This window comes from Diadema antillarum, unplaced genomic scaffold (assembly GCF_040938485.1).
Source record: "Diadema antillarum isolate AM-2024a unplaced genomic scaffold, OU_Dant_1.0 seq00001042_RagTag, whole genome shotgun sequence".
Taxonomy (NCBI): Eukaryota; Metazoa; Echinodermata; class Echinoidea; order Diadematoida; family Diadematidae; genus Diadema; species Diadema antillarum.
This window is the reverse complement of record NW_027271873.1, coordinates 794,295-820,053: the sequence shown is the minus strand read 5'-3', so window position 1 is coordinate 820,053 and position 25,759 is coordinate 794,295. Positions and strand designations below refer to the sequence as shown.

General features: G+C 41.0%; 1 pseudogene; it reads right to left on the bottom strand.

The window, feature by feature from the left end:
• Positions 1 to 632: 632 nt before the first annotated feature.
• LOC139743024 (uncharacterized) lies at positions 633 to 25,385 on the bottom strand (annotated as a pseudogene).
• Positions 25,386 to 25,759: the final 374 nt, after the last annotated feature.

Genomic DNA, 25,759 nt, shown 5'->3' with positions numbered 1-25,759 from the left:
ATATACACGATTCGTAGATAAATAGAAATGTACAGAATGGAATGTTGATTAAGAGGTCTGAAAAAGAAGTGACATTTGAAGCTTCTTTCCGGAGGAACATGAAACATCATTACCAAATTATTCACTATTATTGACACAGAGTGGCCCTAACCCACTGAGCTCTACAAGATGTATCTGGATATCTCATAGGTCGATCGCCTTGAAGCCACTGCGCCGCCATCTTACAAAGCACAGCGCTCATACATTTTGTGTACGAAGCTCAGGACATCACGTGATCTTGGTGACAGTCTCTGCTGGAAAATGCATGCAAATTCCCGTAGAGCGTGCCCGGTAAGATGGCGGCGCGGCGGCATCCACGAGAAACAAAAGACTGATAATCAAAACATCACAAGCTTACCATAGATAAGAGTATTTTGATACACGGACGTTTTGATGAATGTAACGTCAAATCATTTTGTCTGCAGCATGCCATGCTATCTCAAAAGGCGAAGATTTGATGATCGAGGGAAACACTAATCAATTAATAATGTTTGTCAAATGTTTGAGTTTCCTGATATGTCGGATTTAGAGCGGAGCGACAGAGAGAAGATTGGGGGGTAATGACATGGAGGAGGTCTTCGTTCACTCCCATTCTAGTCGATGTCGATTTCGAGATCTGAGTCCTCATCTACTTCGGCCACCTTCGGGCTTTTCCCGGCGTCGCTCGCACCGTATCCATCGGCGTGGCCGAGCTGACTCACCAGCTGCAAGACGCTGCCCTGCCCGGGGTGCTGGCCCGCCGAAGGGCTGGTGCAGGGGCTGCTGAGTGGGGTATCCAGCAGCTCCTTCTCGCTATCCGAGCCACAATCCGGATTGGCCATGAGGATAGGGGTGCCCGGTTGTCCTACGTCGCTGAGGTCCGGATTCGGATTGGACCGGTTCGGCAGCGTTGACTCGCGTGATCCGCCTGTGGATAGCAGTTCTCGTTCCTTAGAGTTGCGCCATTTCATCCGTCGATTCTGAAACCAGATCTTCACCTGTTAAAATGATAGTAATTAAATAACGATTACAGTAGTGGTAATAATGATAATGATAATAATAATGATGATAATAATGATAATAATAATAATAATGATAATAATAATAATAATACTTCTACCACTACAACTAATTGTAATGATAATAGGCACCTATTGATGATGATGATGATGATGATGATGACTGTAGAATGATAAAATAGTGAAATATATCGTATTCTGGTGTCATTTTTGACGACATTTGGACAAATAACGCGTGAAGGACAGAGTTGGTCCACTAGGAACGGGTATTATAATGGGAAAGGGTGACGGAAATCTGAGATCTCTGATTGGTGGCACAGGGGGGAAGGGGAGAGCGCCCCCACCTCCTTGGTTGAAACTTCACAAAGTGATCTCAATAGAGATCTTGCGATAAAACATAATCCCAATAATGGTGATGATAAAGGAGATAATCATTTAAATTGGTATTTCGTTGTACTTTGTAACTTAACAAAATACTGCAATTATAATAAAAGACAAAAGTACAATTATGACTAGTGTTATGGAAGAAAACATGGTCAAATAGTTTATCCGTGTATATATCAGTGTACTGTTAAGAGACCCGATACTTAGTCTCATATTTGAATTTATGAAACAAACAAACAAAAAGCACGGACATCTGCTCCAAATGCTCTCGAGTGAGCCATTTCATAATGCTCTCATGGGGAAAGGAATGTACACGCGCGCACAAAGTGGCAATATAACCGTCAATGTAGCTTTTTAGTAGTCACTATAGACATGATAGAGCTCTATAATGTGCGACTTCAAAGATAACAAATGGATAAGTTGTCCACACCATTACGTTTGAAAGCTGGCTGCATTACTTGGGCAGGCCCCACGCCTTGGCGTTTGTTCGTCAAGCCATTGTGTTAACCACGTCTCATTTACTTCCGACTGTCTATAACATCGGTCAGTGGAAATGGTATACTCGCTGGACCATCGAAATCAATAACATTTGCATTCATTTGAACTTGTTTGCGGACCATGAATATGATATGGGATGAAGAAGCAGCTAGCAACCGCAAAAGAGAAGATAATCAGTCGTTATACTATGACGATCGCGATGAAACGACGATAAACAGGGAACTAGGTCAACTCTTTCAGCATACGGCCAACGGCTTAGCCGCCGGGATTGTCGGCCTGGCCAGGCTGACAGAGGACCGTTGCGCACTCGAGCCTGATAAATCTCGCGCACAGACTGAAGATGAGCGAGTAATCCATGTGAAATCATGCTGTATTTCGCGCAGATATCAAGTGCCGCTCGTCATAAACTATAAAGTCGCCATGCGAAAAACAACAACAACAACAACAACAACAACAACAACAACAACAACAACAACAACCAAACAAATATACCCGAAAAAGAATCCTGTACCCTGATTGAGAGAGAGAGAGAGAAAAAAAAACCACCCCAATACAGATTAACGAAGAGCTAGCTTGCGAATCGTCAGTCAAGAGAAATCCATTTGCACGACGTTTACGATGAGCTACACTTTTTTTTTTGTAAGCGACATAGAACAGAATAAACTTGAAGTAGGCCTAGGGCTCACCAAGGAACAAATGATTTGATTAATTTTTTTTTACTGATTTTGTTGAGGCTAATTCAGTCATTTGTATCTTTTATTGTCGGTGTGACAAAAGGGCAGACAAGATCGCACCAGGAAAAACAACGAAATCAATTTAGCGGCTCTTATCAGTACAGATTTTGCCTTTATGGTCGAGTATTTATTTCCTGTCCAGTAATAGCAGAGGCGGGCGATCGAGATCTTCTCGGATAAGCCTTTGTTAGGCAGGTGCAAATTGATGCCCTCCAACCTATTCGAACGTAAATTGCTATCTGTATACATTCGCTCGCCAACGATCATTTGACGATTTGTTACATTATACGCGCACGGCGCTTTGAATGTGTAAGGATGTACATTGTCATGGTTCGTTTTTGTTATCATAACGAATGTGAAAAGGAGACAATGGGTATGTGACCGTCCATTCGGACGGGGGTCATCACCGATGATCGCTTCCAATTGACGCTTTTGTAAGGAGGCGCAACTCTCGAGGAATGCCGAGGATCCGTTCGGCGCACGTTCGGGTCTGTTTCGGCTTCTCCTGTGAGCCTCACGTCAACCAATCAAAAGACCTGACCCTCGACGACAAACCCTGAATTGCACACGGCACTAAAGCAGATAAAGGGATCTATTCATAATGGTTATTGGTGGTGCGTGACGAAAGGTGAAGTTTTTAATCACACTTTGTTTTGGGTATCTTCGTTTCATTGGGAAAGATAAGATGATAACAGTTCAGGCAAATTCTTGTCCCTCCTCTCCTTTGAGGCATGAGGAGTATATACACCTTTACCCTCTCACGTCAAAACAATATCTGCATATTGAGGTGAGGAATAGAACGCATTCTTTAGAACGTATACTCTTAGAACAGGGAGGTGGATTCTTGTACCAACTCACCGATTAGAACAACTGGCAGACTGGCGAACAATCAAAGCGAGTGGCATTCCGAGATTGTGAAACAGATAAATTTGGCTCACAATAGGCGTTTTCACATCAGCCCGATGTTTCGAAATAGCGCGCTATTTTCTGACTTGGGAAATTGGAAACTCGAGATTGGATTTTTATCGGGCTGTGAAAACGCCTAATGTTTTGCAAGCTTGTAATGTGTATCAAATCGAGGGTGAAAAGATATCGACATCCATGCTTAAAGCAAATTGAGCCTTTCTTCTGTTCTGTCGGAATTCTGATGAAGCAGTGACTTCGCGTGTCCTGTCCTTCGTTACACGGTTATGTTACAGTATTGAGTCGGCCAATTTAAAAGCAATATCTAATAGTGTTTATATTTTGAAAACCTGAGCTGCATGCTCCTACGTTACTGTCAGGGTCTCTACTGCTTGTGTTAGAAATGAAGCTACAAAAAGTGCTGCGACATGAAATTCTGCTAGAATGTGTCAAAACATGCACAAGGTGATTTAAACAAAAAAATGTACATGTTATGAATAACTGGATTAACCATGACCAGTTTCCCCTGGGACATATCAATTTAAGAGAAGACATTTAAGTTGTACTGGCATAATGACGTAAGTTATTTTTCATGCAAATCTATGTTATTCACATACGTGGCTGCCACTCACACGGCTATTGTTTTGTGAAAACATACGAAATATTTCATATATTTCCTCTTTCAAGTCTGGCATTGATGAAATCTCGACCTACTGTGTTGCTTGATTTCATTGTACGCTTTAAGGCCAACGTAGATTTGCTGATATGGGAATATGAAATACACTTTCACTCCTTAATACCTCATCAGATCTTTTGTGCTGGTCTGAGTGGTAGCTGTACCGTGCGCACGGCTTGACAAACCATAATAATGCATTACTCAGATGTATATAAGTCTGTATATAACTCTACTGATAAGATCAACAAAAATAGGATACAGGGAGGCATTTTTATTTCATCAAATTCATGGGGAAAGTGAATTGGTATTCTATGAGATGAGCATGATGCAGTATCACAATCATAAGAATAATCCATTCGCTCTATATGGAGGTCGCGAAAAGATGAATAAAAATTAATGGTTTATGACTGATATCCAAGGTCTATTTAGACAAAGCGACTTGCGATGTTGGCCAAGCGTATCTAATGACAATGGTGCACAATTGAGGTTTTTATGCCCAAAAACTTTAGAACGGCTGCAAAGAAGAAGGTCGGCTTGTCGCATTAATTTTTCGCTTCCGTAATTGAAGCGGGTTCGGCAACCGGCCTTTTCGATTCTGGTGACGAAACAAGGGCTAGAACTGTCATATCCTGTATAGAATGTAATGAATGATACTATGACATTATGTCGGGCAGAATACATCCGAACAATCCTATTCCATGACTGCAATCGTACTGTATTTCACATGTCGTCGAGCGTAATGTGTTTGTCTTTTTTTTTTCCATGCGACTGCTCGCTTGGGAAGCATTGCGTAAACGCCTGTCCAGCAAAGCCTAGGCGTAGCGATCGCTCCCATTTTTTTTTTTTTTTTTTTTTTTTGATCTACAGACCGATAATCAAGAGATCGTTATCACACTATCTGCATCTGCGGTTTGAATGAACACAACAATCAATAAAGTAATGTTGAGGCGCTGCTTTCTCGCTCGTCCCCATTGTCATGGAGGGGAAAGGGGGATGTTAGAGCAAAGATGTGATTCGCGATTTTCGAGATCGTTATCTGTCCATCAATGCCCCGCTATATACAAAGACATGTTTCAAACACAATAGAACCCAGAGTTTATACATTTTAGTGAGTTGGTTTTTTTTTTCCCCGCTGTCCTTTTGCATTTTTTTTTTTTTTTTTGGTTGTTGTTAAAAGAATAAAATCATTGCGCTTTCGTTTGGGTTACAAGCCGGTCCAGGCCGTCATTGTGTTAATATGATGTTACCGCGTGCAATTGCAGGCGCAAAGGGGAATTAAAATAACAACACGCTTCCCTCTATGATATCATTTACTGTATATTCTCATTCCTCAAAACACTTTTACGTTCGGCGAAGGACATGCACAATTATTACCATTAAAGGGCTGCATTTCAATAAAGCTAATTTCGCACAACGGAGCAATGTCAACTTTAGGCTACCCTCAACAACTGTCGGCCCACTCATTGCCTATCCATCATCCCAGAAAAAAAAAAAAATACCAGTCTTATCTCTAAAAATATCTGTTTCACCGAGTGGTTATATGCAACAATCACCGCCCTTTTCATACAATTCTTGCTATGATCCTATTTCGTTAAATTGGTCTATTATCATCGTCTTAAATTCATCCTCGTTACCCGAATTCTTCCTTGAAGAAAAAAGAGAAGACTGTCATAACTTTATTGCTATTTTTTTTCTCTCTCTATATATATATTTCTATCATAACAAAGCGGACGACTGCCGGAAGAAATCACGTGGACATTACTTTCTGTCATTCAAAGCGCTATCAATACAATATTACTGACATTAGTTTCAAACCAGCCAAATAAATTGCTTTTTATTGTGTTGGAACAGGTTTCGGAAATTCGGCATAACCGATGCGATTATTCACGTAACTTTACAGTTAACGTTACAGCTATAGGACCTACATTATTTTGACCCCTGGACAGATTTGGATCTCAAACGGTAGTTTACGACAATGGGATGTGTGTACAAAGATCCAAGACCATGCAGTGATCGCCGTTTAAAACCAAAATATGGTTCTAGTAAAGCCATGCAAACCTGCCGTTTTTTGCTTTAAAATGTATATTATGCATAAGACATTTGTAAAATAACTACCAAAAAAAAAACAACAACAACAACAACAACTCGTTGTCTCGGTAAATCGCGTCAGCCAGACAAGTTCTGTTTGTTAGTTGTTTTTGTTTTTTGTTTTTGTTTTGTTTTGTTTTTGGGTTTTTTTGTTTTGTTTTTGTTTTTTGGGTAGAGTTTTCCGATTATATTGCAAGCAAATTCCAAATTATGAAAGACGATTTTTGAGCTCTTCCGAGTGCTATGTTTTAGCTTTAAAGGGATGGTATAGTTTTGGTTGAGATGGGTGAGTCCCAACTTTCATTAGAACCACTTTGTTTTTGGATATCTCAGCCATTTCAAAACCAAAACCGATTTTCATCAAATTAATTTTGAATTCCTCTTAGAATTGTACGCTCTTTCATAATTTATAAGCGATTCATTTGATAAAAATCGGTATTGAAATGGCTGAGATATCCAAACACAAAGTGGTCCTAATGCAAGGTGGGACCTATCCACCTAAACCAAAACTGTATACCATCCTTCCAGTCTGTTTTTCAAAGAATCATGTCTGTGAGAGGGAGGGGGAAGGAGATGCCTGTGTTTTGGGTAATATCAGTGTCAATGATGGCTAAATCATTGACCTGCTGGATTATGATTATTATTGTGGCGACTTTATTAAAGGTATTGTTCACCATTGGGAGCTGTGATTTAAAAAAAATGTTCGAGTTACAATTTCCAAAGACCTTTTGCCGATGAATTGCGTAAAATAGTGTTTCATTTAATCTTAGATCACGTGGATTCCAATAAATTTGATAGCAAGTAACTACACACGATAAGGACGTCATAATTAAGGATATTAGGTACACATTGGACAAACAAGAGTGTATTTAGTGAATGATACGGCTCGCTCGGAAAGAACGGACAAGTAACGTAATGATTAAACGTCTACAACAATAACGACAACGAAGACGATATACTAGACAACTAATATACCAGCAATCCACGTGACACGGAGTTAAACTTCGATAAACAGCAACCCCGAAAAAAGAAAAAAGACAAAAAGGAAAGAAAAATCTATGAAGGCAGCCATTGTTTAATACCGTAGATGATTATCTTTGTCAATGACAGAGACGCCTCCCTAACAGTTGTCATTGGCCAGGATTTCTATATTTGTTTGTTTTTATTTGTTCAGAGCTATTCTCTCCGCAAGATCGAACTGTGTGATTAATGCGGCTTGGATGGTTTGTCACCTCTCATTGTCTACAACACCATTCACTGTTTTGTCGCGTCTGAAATGGATGCTATCGGCGTAAACCATCTCCGTAGATAGCCATACCCTATCTTCTCATCGCAGTAATATTCATTGATCTGTGAACAGTTTGTTCGCGTAGATAAGGACGAACTGATTCCGTATAATCTATTCATGATTTGGTTTTTCTTTTCATGGTCAATAGACACGCATCAATCTATTAAGGATGGCTCTGATGCCATATTATGTGTACGATATATGCTATATATGCCAACTTTGCGATAGTATGTTTAGAATCTATCAACAGTGCTATTCAGCACATTTAGAGTCTTGCGTCTACATCACCATGATCACAGGCATTTACACTGCACGTTAATACGATCAGAGTGATTATGAATAAAAAAGGAAAAACAAAGAGGATTGGTCTTTCAATACAAACCAAGGCGAGAGAACGAGCCTGACTCTTTGGTCGTGATATAGCTCAGTCGGTCGCGTATCTGCATTGTAATCGAATCGCTCCGGTTCGACTCTCAGTGAGTTGTCTTCACAATGTTGTGTGTTATCAAGTCGTCCCCTCTAGGACAGGCAGAACACTCTGTCCCTCGGATAGGACATAAAATCGAGTGTACAAACCTATTTTTATTTTGATCTTAAAGGGAAGATAAACCCCAATAGCAATGTGGATTGAGTGAAAGCAGCAACATTAGTAGAACACATCAGCGAAAGTTTGAAGAAAATCGGACAATCGATGCAAAAGTTATGAATTTTTAAAGCTTTGGTGTTGGAACCGCTGGATGAGGAGACTACTAGAGGTTATGACGTATGAGTGGACAACAATACCAAGAGAATATAAAGAAAATTCTACAAAAATCCATTTTTCATGAAAATTACAAATTCCATCAACTTGATATTGACATATGTTAAGGGTAGCAATTATTCCCCCTGCTTTCTGAAAGAGGTTGGTCCATTGCTCTTTCATAATTCAAGAAAAGTGAATTTTTGTTGAATTTCCTTTATATTTTCTTTGTATTGTTGTCCACTCATACGTCATATCCTCTAGTAGTCTCCTCATCCAGCGGTTCCGACACCAAAACTTTAAAAATTCATAACTTTTGCATCGATTGTCTGATTTTCCTCAAACTTTCACTGATGTGTTCTACTAATATTGCTGCTTTCACTCAATCCACATTGCTCTTTGGGTTTACCTTCCCTTTAACCTCTGTCGGCACCATTAGCAATTCATTGATACACAATGTTAATAATATTTTTACTTGCTGGATGTTAGAGGCTTAATGTCAGTGACATCATAGAAGGGGATCGGTTGTCCGCGTGATCGTTGTGGCCATCACAAAAACTTTATGCTGCCAAAGCTAAAGTGCGCGTAGACGAATAAAAACACTAATAAAATAACGACTGTCTCTATCGATTTTCTGGGAGTACACGTACTGTTGATTTAGTAAGCGATAAGACGATTGCGGAGAAGAAATCGATAGCATGAGCCCGATATCGCATTCATCAAACACTCCCTTTGGTTCTTTTTAGCCATCTATGAAGCACGCATATCATTATAAGGTGATGATAATCTGATTGATCTTTTGGTTCTCTATTTCCCTTTTTGTTTGTAATGTCAGGGATGATTGGTAATTGCCAAGCGATCGATTCATTTTCTTGTCCGTTTGCGATGAATAAAAAGATAACCTGGAATTCAAAACGCATTACAATTATCTCAGCATCAAAATAGCAACTGTGAGACACTGGTTTCATTTCAACTGATTTGACTTTATTCGATATGATTTTAATTGATTTATAATACAATTTTATCTGATTTGAACTTGATTACATTAATCCTTGTCAATTTTGTCGAAATGTAACATATCTCTCAAGAAAAATAATGTGAAGTAAAATTAGCATGTGGCCCTGAAATGGGCCTACACACTCTCGTCGTTTCGGCAAGCATGCCGTTTTCGAGAGAATATTGTTTTCAACAGAACGGCAAGAACATGCCTGCCGAAACGTCGAGAATGAGTAGGCCCTTTTCAGGGCCCCAGACATACCCAAGAAAGAATATTTGGTGCATCGTTAAGCATTCTATCACCCATCTTTCTACCTTCAAAGCCTTCAAAGATTAACAATATCGAAATGAAATTAGAGACAGTGTATTTTTTTTTTGGGGGGGGGGGGTAGGATGCATGAATCGTAATTTTCAACATTTTATCAAATGCACGTCTTTATGAACTGCACATAGCATGAAACCATGACCTCTAACATATTTGCACTGTGATAACAAACAACAACAACCAACAAACAAACAAATACAAAATTTGGACAAAAAAAAATACAAAATTAGCCTCCAGATGTCCCAACAAGGCCGGTGATTGTCGAAGATGTAGGACGCTCGTCTTGACCTTCTGTTGGTAGCAGAAGCCTCTAAATGTATTTTGTAACACTCATGTTCTCCCTCAAGCCCCCTCTCCCCCCCCCCCCCCCCCCCACATCGTCTTTCGTTTCTTAAGCTGCCCTAGTTTTGATTCCAAGGCCTTTCTGCAACTCCTCGCTTCTTCATCTACTGACCTACATCTGCTTGTTTTCCACCCGTAACACACACACACACACACCCCACCAGACATGCGAGTTTCGTATTGTGCGTTTGGCGAAAAGGAGTTGATTTTGTGTTTTCGAGTCCATTTCTGAGCGATACGACTTAAAACATAAGCCGAAAAGATCAAAGCATCGACGTCATAAAAGCAGGATCTCCGAAATTTGATTATATCGATATATTATAAAATGATTCTTTTGGTCCGTTACGTCGCGTAGTTAAAGATACTACTTTATACTGACCTGTAATGAAACGTTGCAACTCATGTGGTTGCGATATAATATATCGTTCATCAAACTGGCTCGCTTTTCCTATAATGGAACAGCGATCGAGTCAAGTGTGTGATTGTACTGCGTGGTTGCGGATTAAAATTTTTGAATCTCTGACACCTCATTGATTTTACATCCGTGAAACAGATGACAGATTTCAAAAACGCATTCTGTTATCTTATTTGATTATGTTATACGTTGTATTAAAAACAGAATGCAGAAATGAACTGAATTGAACTGAACAATTTAGAAGCTCAAGATCCTTAAGAAAAGACTCCTTCTTTATTCAAATTCGAGGTATGTTTCCTCCAGTTCTTCGACAAAACTTGTGGTTGACTTTTAGGAGATTTATTAAATCAGTTTTTTCAGAATCAGTTTGATACACAATGGTACCATAACCAGGCCATAATGTTCACGCCCTCTATCCGGTCTCGGGCGTCATAATTTTATGCTTAGCCAGCTGCGTAAGCAATCAGATTTCGAACGGAAAACCGCTCAGGCTATACCTTACTTTTTTCTTTCTTTCTTTTTAAGCAGAGTCAAAACAGCTATAAATAGTAGACAAAGCTCGAAATCATTTTAGCAGTCACAGACGAACAGACGAACAAATAAGGAAACAAATGCATGGGCGTATTATACGTCCAATACTATCATCTTAAATCAAATATAAAATATTCTCTTTGTCAGGTTTTGGCCAGCAATGGATGGAAACCTAGGCAAAGGCACTTTTCTTTACCTGTTTTACATTCGTTTGACCACAGCGCGGCACCAAATGGCAGTACCTACATCTGAGCATGCTGAATGAAACTTTATTTTACTTCACTCAAGAGAACCGCTGAATGCTATCTATTAACTTGCTGTCAGAGCTGCTATCACTTCCCCTTTCTACTTCTGCAACAGCCTTTCCTTCTTTACCCATCTCACCAAGCACGCGTGATGGTACAAAGCCAACGAACAGGGGACAAAATAGTGCTGATTGTGCGTGGATTAGCGCTTGATACCAAAAGCGCGTGGGTGATGAATACAAAAGGTCATTAAAAAGCGATTTCTTGTGGTGGGCCTGTGTATACATTTGTGCTGTCTGTCCGCTCCAATGAAAGTCCGCATTAAACTTGAGCGACTCACCCATTAACCCACTGGCTGTTTGGAGAAAGTGGGTAATGTGCGAAGTCTACGGGAGTTTTAGGATCGCGTCAAGAACTATGTAGGGTCACTACAAGATGGAGCGCCAACGAAAGGCGGGTTGCAGCTTCTCTCGCCCGCTCTCGCCCGGCGCGCCAATTGCGTTCGCAGCCGAGTTGTAACAAGCCTGTCGTAAAGTTTTATAAGCAGCGCTTTGGATCGAAACCCCCAACAAAAAACAACAGAAAAATAAAGGAGAACTTTGTTTTACTTCTCTCAATTGTGCCCTTCATGGTTACATCACAAAAGCACAATGTTTTCATAGGTCCTTGGTTAAACGACCGCACTTAAGCTAACTATGAGTGTCAGAGAAGAGCCTAAGTGCGCTTTGTATTCCGCTGTTATAGTTACCATAACAATTAACTCTTAAAGTGTAATATCTTTATAATGATCGTATCTGTGACGTGCACGCGTGAAATCGCGTTGCGGCTTCTCCTCACTACGAGCTGTATCATTGAGCAATGATCACGACAGAGCCGCACGCGCAGCTGTTTCTTCTATAGTCTAGCTTTTATTCTCGAAGCGTGCTTATTTTTCCGAGCGACGTGACTTTTCTAGTGAGCGACTGTTTCGTGCCCTCGTCTCTCTTCTATTTTTCTCTTTTTGTTTTATAGCACTGGTTTATCCAGACACAATGCAAATTCCTCTCAATGCTTTGGGAATACGATACTCTCAACATCCATTCTATCTTTGTGGTCGTTTAAATTGAGAGAACTGATGAATATGTATAGTATTATGACTGCAACATTGATTGACACCCAAATTATTCATATCTTGGTCTTTGAATTATGCTGTAGATTTCTATGAACAACCTCCAATATGCTAGTTAACACTTTGTTTATTCGGAAACTAGAGACCATGCTTACGTGAAATCCGATCTCTTACAGACTTCTTTTAATCTCCAGCCCCTTTTCCGTAGCATTTAAATGATGATTCTTAATCACTTTTTTATTCTATGGGGGTGAAGGGGTTCAGAAATACACTTTTAATTAACATTATGAGCTCTGCTGACAGAATGTTTGATTAGTTATTTATCTTTAATTGTAGTAGATGCCAAACATTGGTATCAGTGCGGCAAACTAAAGATGAAGGATGTTTAGATAACGTCGACTAACTTACCGCAAACATGGCGGTTTCGACGGAGTATTGCATTGGATCACGTACACACTTATTGCAGCCACGACGACAGTTGGCCCGTTTTCGAGAGAGCTGCACCCGCTTCTTACAACTATGACTATAAAAAACAACCGCCAGATACAACCATTGCAACAAACACCATGAAAGAATCTGTACGCCGCATGAAATCAGATTGATGAGCCTTGATAGCCATGACAAAAACAATAATTGTATGCTAATCACTTTCTTCTATCAGGAGTTTCTCAGTTAGAAAAAAACAAAACAAAATATGTTAGCTTATGATTTACCGCAGTTTGGCAATAAAAAAACAAGAGTAAATCACAAACACCAAAAAAAAAAAAAAAAAAAAAAAAAGGTAATCATCATGGTCCTTGACCTCTGTTTGAGTCCAGGACCTGGATCCATAGCTTACCTGTGAGTCTTTTAGGCCCAGCTTCGCGGCAAGTTTCTTCCGATCGGGCTTGCTAATGTACTTCTGCTGCTGAAATTTCTTTTCAAGCCCCTTGCGCTGCGCGTCTGAGAACACGGCTCGCCTCAGCATGCCTCGCCGAGGTTTCCCCCGGGCTGCTCCGGGCCAGGGAAAGGTACCGGGTACCGGTATGACCGACGAAGGTGCCACTATACACAGATAAAAGACAAGCAAACGTAAATGTGAGTCTTTAAAAGAAAGACAAACAATCAAACAAATATTGAATTCAAAAGAGGCATTTTAAGTGCTTTCTCTGAAAGTAGATACCTAAAAACGGGGAGGGCCGGTTCTCAAGGGTAACAAACATTGATGAATTGAGCAATTTCCTCTGGACATTCATCATGTATTCCTGTTTGCATCATGCGTATAAGGTAACAATGTTAGATATTGTTTTGAGTAAAATTAAGGTAAATTTCACTTGACAAAGGATGGGAAGATACGCACTTCAGCCCTCTCTGGGAAACAAAAGATCAGTTAAGCAATCATTGTATTCCAGTGTAGTATTCTAACTTTGAAAATAAACACCTAGAAAGTGGACATTTTTCTTCTTATCACCATCACTGTTAGTATAATCATCAATGTCTTTAAGTCGTGAAATCAAGTTCATAATCATTACCAGGTAGGAATGGGTTCCTCGGCGCCGAATTCGGCGAAGGGTGCAGCGAATTCTCGTAGAAGCTCCGGTGTAACGTGCCCAGTGACGCAATCACAGGTCGAAGGTCACTGAAGGCGCTACTTCCGATGCTCGAGGTGCATGCTGGGGAGACTGCAAGAAGGTAAGGTGAAGGTGATTATAGATTTAACGAGATTTCTCCAGGTTTCTTCTCAATAATAGTGACAAACTTTTTTCGCTCTCCTTGCGGAGAGGCGAATACCAGTAAATGAAAGTTGAAATACCGGTAGAATTTAACTAGATGAATTCAAAAGAGCGCATTGTGTTTTCAGAGAGATTTTTTTTTTTAAAATCTGTAGAATTAGTTCATTAACGCAGGCAGCGCTTGACAATCAGCTGCTTCTTTAAATGACGGAATATAAAATAGGGTATCCAAAGACAACAGTAACTTCAAGGAATCTTCAAGTCAAATTCGAGTGTTCACATTCATGAAAGTCTTCCGTCGATATATTTTCATTGCAACTGATTTACGTCGTCGTATCATAGGCCAATTTTGTCAATCAGTTGCAAATTCGAATTTTGTCTGGAAGATGATCTGCCTATGAAGAAGTGTAATTGCTTGCTTGAAAACTTGACTAGTGACAAGTACTTTTAAACTTTTATTCCTTCTGATTGCACCAATCTCAGTAACGGACAAGGATGGAGGAATAAGTCGCGCAAAAGTTTGCTAACGACATCTCAAGCTATCTTCATTTGCATCTGACGAAAGACAACACAATTTCGCGCTTACTGCGTGAAACTTCTGCGATTGTAAAATGCATGCCCTTGCGTCTTGTGTATTATGCTATGGTAGGAAAAAAAAAAACCACATTATTTCAATTGTCGCGCGGTAGTGTTTGTATTACGTGCCCCGCGAGATGTATTCATGGGGCGCAGTTGAGATTTTATCACAGGTTTAAAACAAACTCCCGACACCTTTTCATGTTTGTTTAGTAAGGTGAGAAATATCAGCGATGCAATGGAATGCAATCCCTCTCCTTCCCCCGCCCCTTTCACAATTTCTTTTTCGTCTATAACTTACACCTCGAAAATGTTCTGTTGGTTTGAAATGGTTGTTAACAACAGAGCAATATCATGACTTTAATCTACATCAAGAGTCATGTTTTGTCTTTCTTTCCGATATGACCTAAATTTCTTCTAACTTTAACTCACATTCAAAACAACCGATGATTAATTTTCGACTGGAAAATAAAATGGCATCATTTAACATCGGTAAACATTTTCACATGAAATCTTAACAAAACATCGTTTTGTACCAAAATGAGTACAACAGATACAAGTTATTCTTAATAGCATTGTTATTCTAATCTGTAAATACTATTCTTTATCGTTATTGTTATTGTTATTATTATCACCGTCATCATCACCATCATTGTCATAATTCTCCTCGTCTTTAAATTGTTGTCTACGCCGCACATGAAAAAAATAACAACAAGTCAAAGTGGAACTGATTGACAAATTGCCCTACATTGACGTAAATGAGTACAATAGATATACCTTATTCGCTCGAGTATGTAAGCCCATGATTTCTTTTATCATGGCTACTACTAAAACACTGATCAATTCAGTGCGTCGATGTAGGGCAATTTGTCCATCAGTTGCAATGAAAACATCTCGACGGAAGAATTTCATGAATTTAAATAAAAGTGGAATCAAAGTGGCTGACAAATATCACTCCTCAGTCATAACCTTACTTTGATAGTGTCAGCTGAACGTTATAAGGAAATAAATACTGATAGATGAATATATAGAAGATAAAAAGTCCGAGAAAGATAGATTGACATAGAAAGAGAAAGAAGATAAGAGCACGAAGAAAATGAAGAACATCTAATTATAGAGTTTTGCAAATCAGAAAGCTGAACGGCGAAATTCAAGAGTCTACAACAATCAACCTTTACTGCTATGATCATGATTTAAAAAAAAAAGAGATTAATATGACGTGAAAGAGGAGGCGGAGAGAGAGAGAGAGAGAGAGGAATAGAGAGAAGAGAGAATAGAGAAGGCTAAACAAAAAGTGTGTGACTGTAACACATAGCCACACGATGGTCGTGCTGGTGCCCTTTTGTTCAAATTCTGTGTGCACTTATTCAACTATTCATGACCACTTGAGTCGTGTCAGTCACTGCCACACTATGGGGGACCGGGCAGGGCCACTCCGTTATGAAGTTTGGCTTCTTCAAACACCACCTCCCTTGACCAAACCTTCATCATCTGACGATTATGATGTCCATTCGCAACAGATGCAGAATAGCAAGCCATGTTTCGGATCCAATTGATCATTATAAGGGTTTCCATCCAAATTCAGCTCAAAATGTACTCGCGAAAAACGCTTTTGCAAAAAGATTCGAATGCATCCGTTAACTTGCCCACTTCAATAAAATCAAATTGAGTTCGTTGTAACATTGCGGGAAGACACAATGACACAGAATATGGAAAAAAGAACTACACGTACACGGTTTATGCAGCATAATTCCATTGTAGAATTGAATCTGTGTCTGAACTGCGTGGATGAAATGACTGAATTACTCTGATAAATTATTCCAGCGGCATAAATCACAAACATGACGAACAAGGCCCCAGAACGTCAACAGTACGACAGTACAATGTCATGGACGGATCAAGCAACTTCAACCCGATGCTATTTCTTTCCAGGTAAAGCTATGAATCGAGATCCCTATTTCAATCAATCAGTCCTTTGGCAAGGTGTAGTTTGAGTAATCGCACTAAACTTCTGCTGAGTGTGATGACGATGTGGAGGCGCTGTGGCATAGTGGATAAGACTCCCGACTCCCAATCGGAGGACCCGAGTTCGAATCCCGCCCAGTGCTTACGTCCTTGGACAAGATGTTTTTACCCGCCTTGTCCCTCTCGACCCAGGTGTATAAATGGGTACCTGGTAACAACGCTAGGGTAATGATAATAGCAAGGCCCTCTGGTAGAGCAGTGGCAACACTGAAGAGGCTACCCTGGGTAAATTATACCTTATCATTATTATCATTATCATTATTATTATTGTTATTATTATTGTTATTATTGATATCAAGGTGAATTGATAAAACAACGCGTTAGAGTCCCATACTCTCTGCAATTCAGATCCTCAATTGCCAATTATTTTAGGAATGAGAAATATATCGTTACTTTGAAAGGTTATCGCAGCAGTTTTCGCAGAAAATGAAGTGGTTTGGAAAAAAATGCTTGTTTCTTAATGATCGCAATATCATGTATATCCTATGTTAATTTGCTAGCGACAGTTCATTATATCGATAGTACTTGTTTGTTTAAAAGATAATTTATGTAACTATTCATGGTTATGTTTACAGTCATGTTTATTGAAATGTATTGATTTGCTTACGAAGAACAGCAGAGAAATTGATAAATTCCCTGTGGAGCGGAAAATGAAATACCCCCCCCCCCCCCCAAAAAAAAGAAAATTAACTCGCACACAAGTAACAACTCAGCAGTCGAATGCATTATAAATTCTTGTCTGAGATCCCAATTATGTACGGAGGAGAAGGGGGGGGGGGGGGCGGCGGATTGCGGATCTTACGGAATTATGACCAACCAAACATGGAATTAAAACTGTGAGGTTGTTGTCAATGTCTGTTTTAATGGTGACGAATGTAATGAAAGCAAACGCGATAATAGCGATGATGACTTAAACGAATTTCTTGATATAGATTTTGATGATAGACACGATAACAATAATGATACATGTACATACGATGGATTTCAAATCTTTGAAAAATAACTGGCATGCCATCACAAGGTATGATATTCAATTGCCATAGCCCTTCTTCTTGACGGAAAACCAGACTGATATTTTCCGTGGCCTTGTGGTTTTTCTTTCAAAGACAATTTCATTTTTTTTACTGTATTTTACTGCTATGATCGTGGATCGACATTATACTTGTAGCCGCCTTGTGAACTTTACAAGACAAATATTTGTCCCCGTGACAGAAGTATTGAATCTCTTCATGTCTGCTTAAAAGTGTACGTGGATGATGTTTAGTCAAGTAGCTCACTAAACAACGTTGTAATGACAGAACAATAGGCCGGCTTCTCGTCTGGATATTATGTTTTACTCTATGGCTAAAACGATGTCTAGAATATAGAGTATAGGCATGTTCACTTCATCATGTCCTTGTAGCACTGCTCATAGAGTTCTATTCCTGTCATGGTATTTTCCCTCTGTACTGGGTCATTCCTTGCTGTATACGACGGAAAAGTCAAAGTTATGAAGCAATGTTTTTTCTGGTTTCCATGATATGCGTAAAATTATTGCATTGTTATGGTTATTATCATTGGTATAGCGGGCGGACGCTGTGGCATAGTGGATAAAGCCCCCGACTCGCAATCCGAGGATGCGAGTTCGATTCCCGCTCAGTGCTTTACGTCCTTGGACAAGATGATTTTACCCACCACGTCCCTCTCAACCCAGGTGTATAAATGGTTGCCTGGTTACCTATTGACTCTAGGGTAATACTAATGACTGAGCCCTCTGTTAGAGCAGTGACAACACTGAAGATGCTACCCTGAATATGATAAAGAAGGTATTATAATGATGATGATGATGATGATGATGATGATGATGATGACAACGACGACGATGACGACCGTGGTGATGATGATGATGATGAGGATGGTGATGACGATGATTTCTTGTTCGTAGTTGCTTAGGAAGTGATTAATATTTGTAAGCAAACAACCACGAGACCGACGGTTGTAAGTTCCCTATACGAAAGACAAAGCGACGAGGACAATAAAGTGCCTGGTCTAGGGACACAGCCGCTGCAGACATGGGATTCGAACCGGGAACCTCGTGAAACGTCATGGTCTCTTCCACAGAGTCACAGCATCTCCTCATGTCATGAAAGAAGGAGTTCGTTTTAAACCTGTTATGAAATGTCCCAGCCCGCTTTCAAACAAATCTGGAGTCCGATGTATGTGCAATGGCTTATTATTATCATTCATTTTGTTTGGTTTATTTATGCATACTGCAAGATTGGTCTGTTCAGTTTTGTAAAACTGCCTTCCAAAAAAACGTCCTGCAATAATAACAAACATGATTCTACATGAAAACACAGAATACAGTTAGGTACCCCTACAGGTAAAATTGCTAACTATTGTTAACATCGAGACTGAGAGTGTATTAATGATGAATAAATATGCATAAAAACATGGATATACAGGTATATTGCACCATTACAAATCAATTGAATCACTATATAAGGCTTTGCATCGGTTTTTCTATAACGGGATGTAATTGTTTGAACGGTACAGCTGGCTCCAACGTAATTATGCAAAAGAGTTTCTTTTATATTCTGTTCTTGGGCGGGGAAGTTGAAGGAGGTGCACGTCACGAGACCGACACCCACGAGTCATACAGCCCACGAGTCAAAGAGTTTGACAGTAAGCTAACAAGGCCCACGAGACCGACACATTAAGCCCCGTGTTGTATCTGTCGAACTCGTGGGCTGTTTTTACCCAGTGTCGAACTCATGGGCTGTATGGCTCATGAGCTGTATGACTCATGGACCTTTTTTCAATGTCGAACTCGTGGGCTGTATGACTCGTGGATGTCGGTCTTGTGGGATGACCCCGTTGAAGGGGGCATTTCAAAGAATACCGTGTCCTATAATTTACAGTTTGTTTACATATCAAGTCGGTAATAGATTAGGCCTATTTTGAATTCAAATAAACAAGAACACAATATTGATATTTTATACGTTGCTCAACTGATTGCCATTTCAGCGTAAGTAATAAGTTTGAGCTGTATGATAATCTTTATTCAAAGTCATCCTGACATGTCTATTCTGGAGTTTTTCGTATCTTCATCCCTATGGATTTTTGTACAGCTTTCCCAAGATGTACTGAAAATACATCATCATCACCACCATTTTCTTTTTCACTCGGAGTGGGGACCGATATGGGTCGTAAGGCGCAATATACGAATACGGAATAACACGAATCTGAGTTCGAGTACGTCAGGTGACGAAGAAGCGGTCCCTTTTACAGTTTGTCTAGCTATCCAGCCGAACAGTTGGCCGACGGGATGACCGCAGACAATGATTACCAAGATAAATTTCAGACGATATGATTTACTTGGGAAAATCTAATCATTTTCATGAAAAAATGACGAAAAAAAACATTCATGATACTCTCGCTAAAGTTTCTGATTACCGTAAATTATTTGATAATTTCTCAGCTCATGACCGACAAAATTGAATCACATTAATGTTCTGATTTCCAATTACCGGTTCAAAGGAAAACGAAGTCGTCAAATTGGTAACAATTGTGATACCACTTTCCTCACTAATTGAAGGTCTGATTCTATAAAGATTGGAGAAATCCGATGTTACCATAATGTGTGGTTTGCAGATGTTTGTTTTTTTATATGGAAATTAATTTCTGTTGTACTACATGTGCACTGCTCACTAATGTTGTCATATTTAAATGAAGTAGACGCGAATAAAAAATAACTACTGGAAACTGATTCATGCTATTCATCTTTACAAAGTACTGCACATATCAAAAGATGATTGATAAACAAACTCTAAACTCTCATTAATGGCAGCGATTCTGGCGATGGAAAACATATAGGCATCGGTGACGGTTTGGATACATGGTTGTAACTTATGTTGCCTTTATGCCATAGAATTGTGATGAGATAGAAAGTGGACGGTGGAAAAAACAACAATTATCCTGTCGTCATGTTCCACTGCCAGCAGATTGAACATTGAATGAGCAAAATAAATGTGTCACGCGAAGTTAACCGCGCAACCGCTTCCTATGCGCGATTGCTTCGGACGAGCTAATTACACGGAACGTTATCAAAGTTTTCCCGAGACTTGCCGCTGCCATATCGATGGCTTTTTCTACGCACGGCCCAGTGTCATACCAGTGCCGAGTCGTACTGGACAATGCTGCCCTCAACGGCCTAATAAAAATCACTTCTGTTTTTTTTTTCTTTTTTCTTTTTTCTTTTAGTATGGCATTTTTTTTGATGATTCTTACTGGACATGCTGGAGATCAGCCTCTACTTTAACATGTTTAAGAAGACATGAACGCAGCAGTAAAAAACAACAACAACAAATGTGTGACAACATGGGTAAAGTTTGATACATAGCATTCATAGATAGACAGTTTTACTCTCTGACGGCTTGTCCGACATTAAAACTTGATATTTTGTTTCAATCTCCATCTGAGAAGATGGCTGGATAGCCCATAATTCAGCTGCACTGTCTGGTCTTCCATGGGGTCCAGTTGGGTGTTAGGCGGGACCACTTCACCGGATTAAACACCCTGCTCTTTGCGATGAATGAATGAAGCGGGATCTTATACCTGCACGAGTTGTGACTCTGTCACACACGGGACCTCCTTTTAAGTCCTATACGAGGGACAGAGTATTTTTGCTTCTTTCTAGAGGAGACGGTGATAGAATAGCACACATCATTGCTCTATTAAACTCGGGAATCGAACCTGAGTCGTTTGGATCTGGAGGCACACGCGCTACCGGATGAGAAAAATCACCACCGCCCTCACCGTTTCCTTAAACTAGAAGTCCAAGTCTTTGATACTCTTGAGACAAAGAATTAAGCTTATAAATAGCCCACCTCCCCATCGCGTTATTCTTGTTTTAGCACAAGACATCACAACCATCAAATTTTTACTCAATAGATCTGCGTCCATTTGCCACTATGCTTCAAATACACCTATATGCACCCATACGGCAATCTGCTGTTTTGTCAATTCATTTAAAAAAAAAGCCTTTTTAATGATATGATGATGATAATAATAATAGCTAGTTTCTATATAGCGCATTTCACACTTGTCAAGTATCTCAATGCGCTTTATAGACTATCATTGCCCCGGTCACTGGATACATTATTTCCAACCAGGACTGACAGCGCTCACTCTCCACTCCCTGGGGAGCATTCCAGCCAGTTGCCATCTTGAGGGTGCGCACATGATGATCAACCAACATACACTTTCTCATCCTACTGGGTACCCATTCATACTCCTGGGTGGAGAGCAGCAATGTGGACAAAGTGTCTTGCTGAAGGGCAGACATGTCAGACTTTGTTGGGCTCAAACCCAGAAACCCATACCACGCTCATGCCATTCAGAGACGAGCACTCTTATCCACTCAGCCACGACACCTCTAAGATATGACATGGTAAACGGAGTAAACTTCGACGGAGGAGAGAGAGGAAGAGGGGGTGGGGGGAGAATGGAGAATGAGGGTGAGGATGTTTGTCTCACATTGTAACCATGACAACGTGCCAAACCTTTTTCAAGTTACTCGTCGAATTATTCGGACATTTACAGGCGACTCCCATTAAAACGAAGTCCTTGGTAACGACAGTTTTCTTTCGTTTTATCGAAATTTCGTTGTAGCCGAACATTTATAGGAATGTATACAATGATTCTGGGAAAGACATTTTACTTCGTTGTAACACGAGTTTGGTTATAACCGTGTTCGTTATAACGGGAATGCACTGTGTTAACAAAGACAGCTCGACGTCAGCTTTTGTATGAGAGAAACGAATTGATGTTGGACAATAAAAAAGAATATATAGTTACACTTTGTTCCCTCGGCCCCCTTAACACTTCATTTACTCCCCATTAGGTATCCACCGGCGTTCTACAATTCATACCTTGCGTCTTCTTCTCTTCTCCCCCTCCACCCCCCCCCCCCTCTCTGTCTCCATCGAATTTGTTCTTCTTTTTCTCTCTTCTCGGTCTATTCCATCCAGCGATTAACGACACATTTTCTCCCCTGGTCCCCACACCGAGGACAGCTTAACTCACCTCGACACCACGTCGTTAAATCTACCGGCACGCCCCGCAACTTCCTCACGCGGACGGGTGCGTACTTGCAATATTATATTCGCATTAGCGCCAAATCGGCACCACGTCCGCCCTAGCTCGGCGGCGTGGTGCGGCGTGGCGCGCCGGGTTGGGACGGCGTAGCATTTACTGGCGGTTTTGCGGGTGTATATGGTGCGGTATTACGACCAGCAATATTACAGTCACCCCTTAATTCAACTAAAGGCTTGCACACAAATATACACCGACACTGTAGACCATAACAATAAACAGCGTAGTTTTGACATCATCAGATAAGTACTACGACCGCCGAAATATCCATAGTTACCTCCCCTAAAATTTAAGACACGTGCAGAGAGCGATACCACGGTCAGCAGAGCAGAGTGATTTCTTGATTGGCAACGTGAGAAAGGACAAAGAAGGCAACAATAACAACAAAGTCAAGGCAGTCCGAACAGAGAACAGTGTTTACAAAGGTCGGACTTCTTCGGGGGAATGGAACCACATCTATGTGATTGGTTATGTTATTCTTCTGGTATGTTTCAAGAGTACCTGAAATAAGCAAGTGTCTTAGAACTCGTGATGGTCTGAATGCCAAAAATGCCTGCAGGGTTATGTCAAATAGCTGAGTGTATAAAACAAGAGAAGGAACCTCGGCAGTCAAAAATTGCTCTTACTTTGTGTTCTTTACTTTTTGTACAAAAACATTCATGGTAGATGATACTTTATATAATACAATTAGGTGATATAAGACTCGTCATCACAAACTGCCGAGAGAAATAAAAAGATGAATAGGTAAAGATTCTGCTTTCTTGGAAAAAAAAAGAAATAAGGGATCCCAGATTTGTAAGGAAAATATGTCATCCACCAAAACTGCGCACTGTTGACCGCCGTCTTTAATAGCATAGAGATAGACGTCGGTGAGTTTCACGAAATCAACAGCTATAAAGTTATACTTGAGCAAGAAGACCATTGACATAATATTTGGCGTGACTATACAGACAATCAAAGACGATGCTTACAATCTGAAAACAAAAACAGAGAATCGCAAAGACATTTATACCTGTAAAGGTTGAGGTCACAAGCCGCAACGTTGACGGCGACATGTTGTTAGTGAAAGAAGGGCGCTAAGAACCTTGACAACCTCAACGGCATTAGCGTGGTTTTGGGGCTCACACTACAGGCTATATGGACTTTTTCTTTCCGATATGATTGACTGGGGTAGTACCCTTGTTAAGTAATAAATAAGAAGAAGATGGGTTGAGCCATTTTGAGCGAAACAAAGTATTCTGCCCCTTCCCCGTACTTACAACTCAGAAAGTAAACAAAGTCAAAGTAATTTGGTCACATTCGAACAAAAAAGTGAATAGTTGGTGGATGCTTCAATATTTCAAATCACTTGGATCCCTCATCTGAGGAAATTGTTTTCTTTTATCTCTTTGTTTGTTTGGTTATTTTTCCCCTCATTTAGCAGTATTACTTTCTCTTTTTGCTCTTGTGCTGATGGCCTGGTCATAGTTTGAACTAAGCTTCAACGCATACAGAGTTCATATCACATCGTCTTCCATCATCTACAGATTAACACGATGGAAATTTAGGGGACTTAATGCGATGATTTGTGAATATTGGGCGATGTGGATGTAACACTACTCACATCAAATCATGCTAACACAAGTGGAAACAAAAGCGGTGTGGTAGGAGAAAAAGACTGGTCAAGGTGTGAGGAAAGTGAAAGAGATGAAATTAGATGGAAAGAAGGTTATGCTGGTCTTACCGTGTGGTGATAGGCTGTGTGGAGAGAGGAGGGAATTAACCCCAAATTTTTAGGAGGCTGGAGTGGGGAGCCGGATGGTTTCCGGCCACGGGGGAGCCCTGGGGACTCGGAGGTCTGGTGTCGGTGGTGATGAGGATGGGAGTGGTGATGAATGGGAAGAGGTTGGACCGAGGCGGAAAGCGGTGCGGGGAACGAGTGCGGAGGCTGGCCGCCGCTGGACGAACACGCCGGAAGATGGCTGCCGTGCGATTTGCGACGACGACGACGAAGATGAGGAGGATAACGATGGCGGAGGGTGAGGCGACGAGGGCGACGTTGAGGTCCGCACCGGGTCCATGGTGGTGGTGATGATGCTGGTGGTTGAGGTGGTGCGAGTGATTCGAGGGAAGTGATGCCTGAAGCTGCTGGTGACTAGAGTTGTTATTATTGTTGTTATTGTTGCCGGTGGCAGGACTCTGGGTCTGTTGTTGAGTCTTCTGTTGACGCAAGCAGTTGCACGTGGTACAGGAGGAAGGGTGGCGGGGGATGGGTTTGTGAATTGGAGTCCGATTCGATAAGATGTCCTTGACCAAAAAGGAAGTTGTGGAGTTGGCGACACCAACCACGGGTGGTGGTGGGCCTGGCGGAGGGGTATCAGGGTGGGACGAGGACGCGACGTTAGCGACGGACTGCTGGATGGTCGGTAAGTGTGGACGGAATATGCTCTGGTACATGGGCGTCGGGGCGAGCACCCCGGAAAAGGAGGACTTGTCGTCGGAGTCGAAGCGAGGTTCGAACCTCCGGATGAGGTGTGGCAGGGGGAGGCCTCCGGGATGAGATAGTCCAGACATGGCGGGTATTGTCGGCGCGAGAGTAAACGGGACCTCAGCCGGCATAGTCCGGTTGACCGCTTCGAGCGCCGTCATGGACCCGACTCAAATCAAATCAAATCCAATAGTTGTAAATAGCGGCCACTGCGGCAATCAACGCTGCTCTGTGCCCAATCATATAAAAATATCGATGATTATAGTGGTGGAATTGACGAGGTCGATTAGACTTGATTATGTATGACCGACGTTAATCAATGCAAACCCGTTTATGGCTGCCACGGCCGAAAACCCCCCGCACCTTTGGGACTAACAAGTTGATTTCGCGTCTCGAGCCAGTGAAGGAGCCGTGATTGGCGTGCGCGGAGCCGCGCGGTGATTGGTCCATTGATCCGCGAGCTTGCCGGTTAGGGGCGTGGCCTCTGCTGCTCAACGGGACAGGGAGAAAGAAAACGAGGGCGGGGTTTCCTCGC